Below are 5,632 nucleotides of genomic sequence, written 5' to 3'. Positions count from 1 at the left end.
CCATGTTCAGGCCTTTCTTGGCTTTTGGGTCTCATCTTTATTGATGTATGTTTGATTATTTACTGCTCTCCATAGTTCTTTGCAAAGCTGGTGATAGTTGCTTTGTCTTGTGCCTTTCTAAGGTCCTTTTAAGTATACATGGAGGCAGTGTTGTGGTTATAGTTGCCCTCACAGCTTTGAACAGTTTCAAATGTGTGGCATCAAAATTCACTTCAGTAAGCCAGTGAGTCATCAGTGTGTGCTGAATGAAATCTGTCTACATGGCTTTTCAATTCTGCTCACGGTCATAATACTTGTCAACAGTGGGGCATTTAACAAAGGAGCCTTGCCTCTTTCTGACAGCAGGAACAACAACAGGGTACTATCTAGTCTTTCTGAACACACTGCCAGCCTGCTATGCAAATCAAATATATCATTTTTATATGAGAGCTGCTGCTTTTCAAATATATATGCCAGAGTTTTCATGTTGATTTGGATCGGACTGTATGGCGTATAAAGGAAAAAGAAAAGCAAACATGTATTTAACCTGTCGAGGGATAGGCCACATGCAATGCAAAGTAGCGGCCAGTTATTGTGGTAATCGTGTTGACAGTTATTGATAGCGATGTGTTGAGGCATAGAAAAATCCATCAATCACATGTGACAGTAGTCATGGAGCATGGCTGAAAAACGCACAAGAATGAATGCATCTCATATCTTCAGATGCTGTTGGGCAGTGTGCTGTTTACCCTCTTTATTGCAAAATTGATCCTGTGACCCATGGAAGCTTTTTGGTACCAATCAACAGGAATCTCAGTTCTTGTTTTTTTGTGCTGATAGCCAGAAGTCTTGTAGCTCTGATGTCAAAAGTCTGTATTCTTTAGTGTCAACAAGAGAAAGGCATCGTGAAGAGAGCACAATTCAGATTCAAATTGATGATTCATCCCGATGTTTTTTTCTTCGTTGGCAAAGAGGCTGGCAATTTAAGTAAGCACATATTTGTACTTATTGTTTGTGTTTACAAACCTCAGATGGCTGGCAGATGAATTTCTCTCTGTGTGTATAGAGTCTCCTGTGTGGGAGAAGGATACACTTTTATCCTTGTTGTTAATGTAACAACAAGATTATCAAGAAGCGCTGTAGCATACTCGTGGCTCAGGCTGCCAATGCGGTCTATCCCTCCACGTATGCTTTAAGATAAAAAAAAAAGTCACCAAACTCTATTCTACCTCACAATCCTCTCATCCCCTGTAAAGCTGTGCTCTGGAACAGTGATCAAGATAAGTCTGGCAATTTTACACAGCAACACTCCAGCAGAGCCACAGGAGGATACATTTTTACATGTTGTCTGACCAATGTTCTCCAAGGACTGAGAGCTGAGGAAACTAAAAGACATCTGTGAATTAAGTATGCAGTTCTCTTTAACTTATTAGCTGAGGTTCAGGTCTAGGTTTTTATACAACAATAATATAAAGCACACAAAGAGCTTTTGTGGTGTGAGTGATAGCTCTCAGAGCTATATTTGTAGTGGTGACCTTGATGTGAGACTATTATTCTCTATTGTGACTGGAGTATTTTAAAGGGCTCCAAAAGTTTTAATGCCTTAACATGCAACTGGTGCATGAAACCTTTCTCTTCAAAACCAGATGATGTGAAAATGCTGCCTCTTTATTATCAGCTTCTCCATTCATGGAATGGGACTTGTGTGCCTCATTGTATTGCATGGCAATAGACGTTCATGGGTAATTTCACACACTCATAAAAATGTTAATCTACAATGATAATACTGCAAATGGAGCTCAATAATTTGATGTGGCACAGTAAAACATCTTTGTCTGCTCAGCCTTCCCTTCTGTCAGTTGGTGCACTCCATTGCTGGTTGCGGTCTTTTTCTCTCCTGTTGTTATGTTCCCTTAAAAGAATGCTAAGGAAAATGCGTGAGGTTAATGTTTCCGGGTCCTGAACTGAGTCCCACCCCTCCCTGCTAATGGTGGCTGGTGTCCCTGTGTTTCATGTCACTGGCTGAAGTCTGAGTGTGGCAGCCAGTGGTTGCGCTCCAAGGCCTGTATAAGTTGCTTGAAGATACACTTTGGGGCCTTTGGCCATTTTTGTGTTTGTTAGAATGTCACATGTTTCTGGGGGCGCTGATAGCCTTGCTTTGTTTGCCTGTCTTTTTTCATTAGGCTTATGTTTCTGGCTAGCTTGATTTTGGTTGTACCCCACTTTGATTTGTCATTTGTTCTCTACCCTCTACGCTCCAGATTCATCAAATGGAAGCTTTTATGCAGAGTAACTTTAGGGGTTATTTAAGCTGTATATACAGGTTAGCCAGGCTCTAAACATTTGGCTTACAAGGGATGATGATCATAGAGAAATACTGTAAACACTCGAGGGCAGTCAAATAAATAAAATATTGTTTTCTACTAGTACATGCCTATGCTACAGACATTTAATCACATTGAGAAAAGTGTGAAACAATGCTTGATATATGTTGTTTATACGCTAAAAATCATCAATCAGGTCATTTTAGCCTGTTGCTAGATAGTTGCTTGGGAAGTTTTATCCAGCTTTTGTGAATATAAATTAGATGCGGTTGCTCTGAAATTTAAACTATATGATTCTCTTATAAGTTGCTAAATAAATAAAGGCACAAAACAGGTCATTTTAGTACATTGCCAGTCAAGTCAAGTCACTTTTTATATAGCACATTGAAACACAACAGGCTTTGATTAAAGTGCTGCACAATGAGTAAAATCTTAAAAACAAAACAAACAAAAAAAACAATGCAAATGATTGAAGAACAAATGTGCGAAGTTTGGATACTGAAGTCCTGATGGTCTAGGAGACATTTGTGGGTAAAGAAATAAAGACACAGACAGAGACACCGTGTAATATGATTTTAAAAAAAAAAAAGTCCTTTATATTTGGATAATTTTTTAGAGACATTGAAAAGTCAGTGGACGATTATTGCATCGTTCATAGAGCAGTACAATGTACCTTTATGTGCAACATCTGCGATGTGGAATGTTCCGTGTCAAAGGGATCTAATGCTTTACTTCATCCAAAAGAAACAGTTCTCAAGCCCACCATATAAATATATGAGGGAAATAAAAACATGCAGCCATTTAATTTAGTTACACAATTTCTACTGTATTAAGTTCCAGGTTACCCAGTGTAGTATATTTTTGGGCTACATCCCAATGTCATAATATATCTTAAATTTGGTCCATATAAGAGGTACCAGTGGCTAAGTGATATTAACTTACTGTAGATTCACCTGGAGTTAATGTCATCAGTCAAAACCATATGTAGCCCAAACACTTGTATCTAAGTACTGTGTTTGAAGCTAGGTCAGTGGACCGATAGGGTATTCTGCATTATTTGTTCCTTTAGTGAGTTAATTCATTGTGACTCACAGCCAATGGCATCAAGTGAACAGCTCTATCGATTTACTTCCACAGAATAGCTTGACATAACTGAATTACCTAAGAGAATCTGTCCTCCCACTTTTAGACATTAGCAAGCACTGTTGTTTATGTTGAGCACACGGACAGCACAAGGCAGCAGCACATTATGTGGTGTAATAGACAATGAATTGGCCTACCAACAACATGCTTTCATTCCCTGTGTTTGTGTCTGTAGATGAGTCAAATAGACATAAAGTTCTGCAGAGACTGAAGGCTGAGAAGCACATCCAGTCTATCCAAATAATTTGGCATTGTTTTTAGTCACAAAGCACAACAACAGAGGTAAACTGCACCTCTTTGGATTACACAGTAATGAGCTAATCAGGTTTTCTCTTAATTAATTATTTATTGTGCTTTTTTGACATCTATGCAGAGATTTATTTTCATGACATTGCTGTCACAGTCAGTTATTCATTTAAATCACTGGTCCGTAAATGATAAATGAGCACAGGAACATACTGTAGAGCTACAAGTGGAAGAAAAGAAAAATGATGCTTCTCTGGTGATCTTGACTGTTACATTAGATCACTGATTCATACATTGCTTGAGGAATGGTTGCAAGTCAATTGTATTATCTCAATAATGTGTTAGGTATTCAGAAATAAGACATGGAAGATGACAGAAGGTAAGTATTTACTATTGCTGAACATTAAAGGCAGCAAGAAGGTCTTGGGTTCAATTCTAGGAAGGGGTCATTGTGTGTTGAGGTTTCATGCACTCCCCGTGTCTGTGTGTTCTCTGTCTTCCTCCAAAAACATGCATGAGGTTAAGTTAACTCGTCATTTTAAATTGGCTGTAGCTGTAAATGTGATCATGAATGGTTGTCTTTCTCAATGTGTTAGTCCTGCGACACATTAGTGACCTGTCCATCTGTACTGGGTATAACCCGCCTCTCACCCTATGAAAGCTGGAAAAAGCTCCAAGAATATGACCCAAGAATAGTTTTGCTATTCTTGGATCATATGGTTCATCCATAAACTACGGACATGGATAAAGTCATTAGTCAGTGAGAAACTTTGAACTAGACAGTTGTGATACTGAAGAGATTATAAAGGGGGGAAGATGTTAGATGTTTTTCTGAATACCAAATTTTAATTTGACTCGGGGAATTATTTACTGATATTTTCCTTTGGACCAAATGTTGTATAGAAGGACGCACTATGACTAAGTTTAGCCACAGAGTTGGCAGTCTCGTCATTTGTATCTTTTTTAAGTTCTCATGCATTACTGTGGGTGAGCCCTCATGTGTGAGATTGACTGAATTGAAATCTTTTCGTCTGGCCAAATATTGTATGACATACTAAGATTGGCTGTGAGTCACCAAGCTGTCTTTCTTCCTGAGAGGTTGGATTGCATTGCTTAATGAAAGCTTCTCCAGAACTCGGTGTCTAGAGCAGCAGCATGCCATAGAGTCACAGGTGTGTGACCCTGGCATACAGTGGACTTGTAACTTTGGCTTTCAAAAGGAAGAAATTAAGACTCATTTTCTCAAGACAAAAGAGGAGACGTGTAAAAAGAAACAAAAATACAAAAGTCAAGAATTGGAAATATTTTGCAAGAGATGATTGATGAGAGAAAGGATGAAGGACAGACAATATAAATTTTATCTCCTTCAGTCTGCCAGTGGCTTGCAGAAGAGAAGTGAAGCTACAGGGTTAAAGAGGTGAGAAGTCTCCCATTGTGACAAGAGTGCGGCTATTATCACGCAACAGCCATGGGTATTAAATTGAGTTATTTCTACCACGTCCAGCTGCCAGCTGGAGATAAGCACTGTTTGGATGAACCTGTGAACTCACCAGCAACTCTTGGGACCTGTTCTTACCATGTTAATTGATGTATCCACCTTCAGCACTGCTGCCTCATAATAATGCAACAAAAGCGAATGGGCAAAATGTGATTTAAAGTCAAAGTGAATTACTGTAATGTATTGGTAATGCATATTAGGATGCACTGAGAATTTAAAAAATACAGACACAAGGAAAGAATCAGGCCTCCAAGCATTTTTGTGTGGCAAAATTGAAGATAATTGAAGGGTTTTTATTACTCTTGGAAAAATCCATGTACTTTATATCTACTTAGTTGATGGGGCTGCTTACGGATTATATGTTTGCTAAAAGAGTATAATATATATACTCCTATATAAAAAGGATCAAAGGCAAGTCTGTGTTTTAACTGTTTAAACTGCA

The sequence above is a fragment of the Pundamilia nyererei genome, unplaced genomic scaffold, assembly GCF_000239375.1.
Source record: "Pundamilia nyererei isolate P.nyererei 1_Seehausen unplaced genomic scaffold, PunNye1.0 scaffold00001, whole genome shotgun sequence".
NCBI classification, from domain to species: domain Eukaryota; kingdom Metazoa; phylum Chordata; class Actinopteri; order Cichliformes; family Cichlidae; genus Pundamilia; species Pundamilia nyererei.
Note: the sequence above shows the minus strand (reverse complement) of the source record.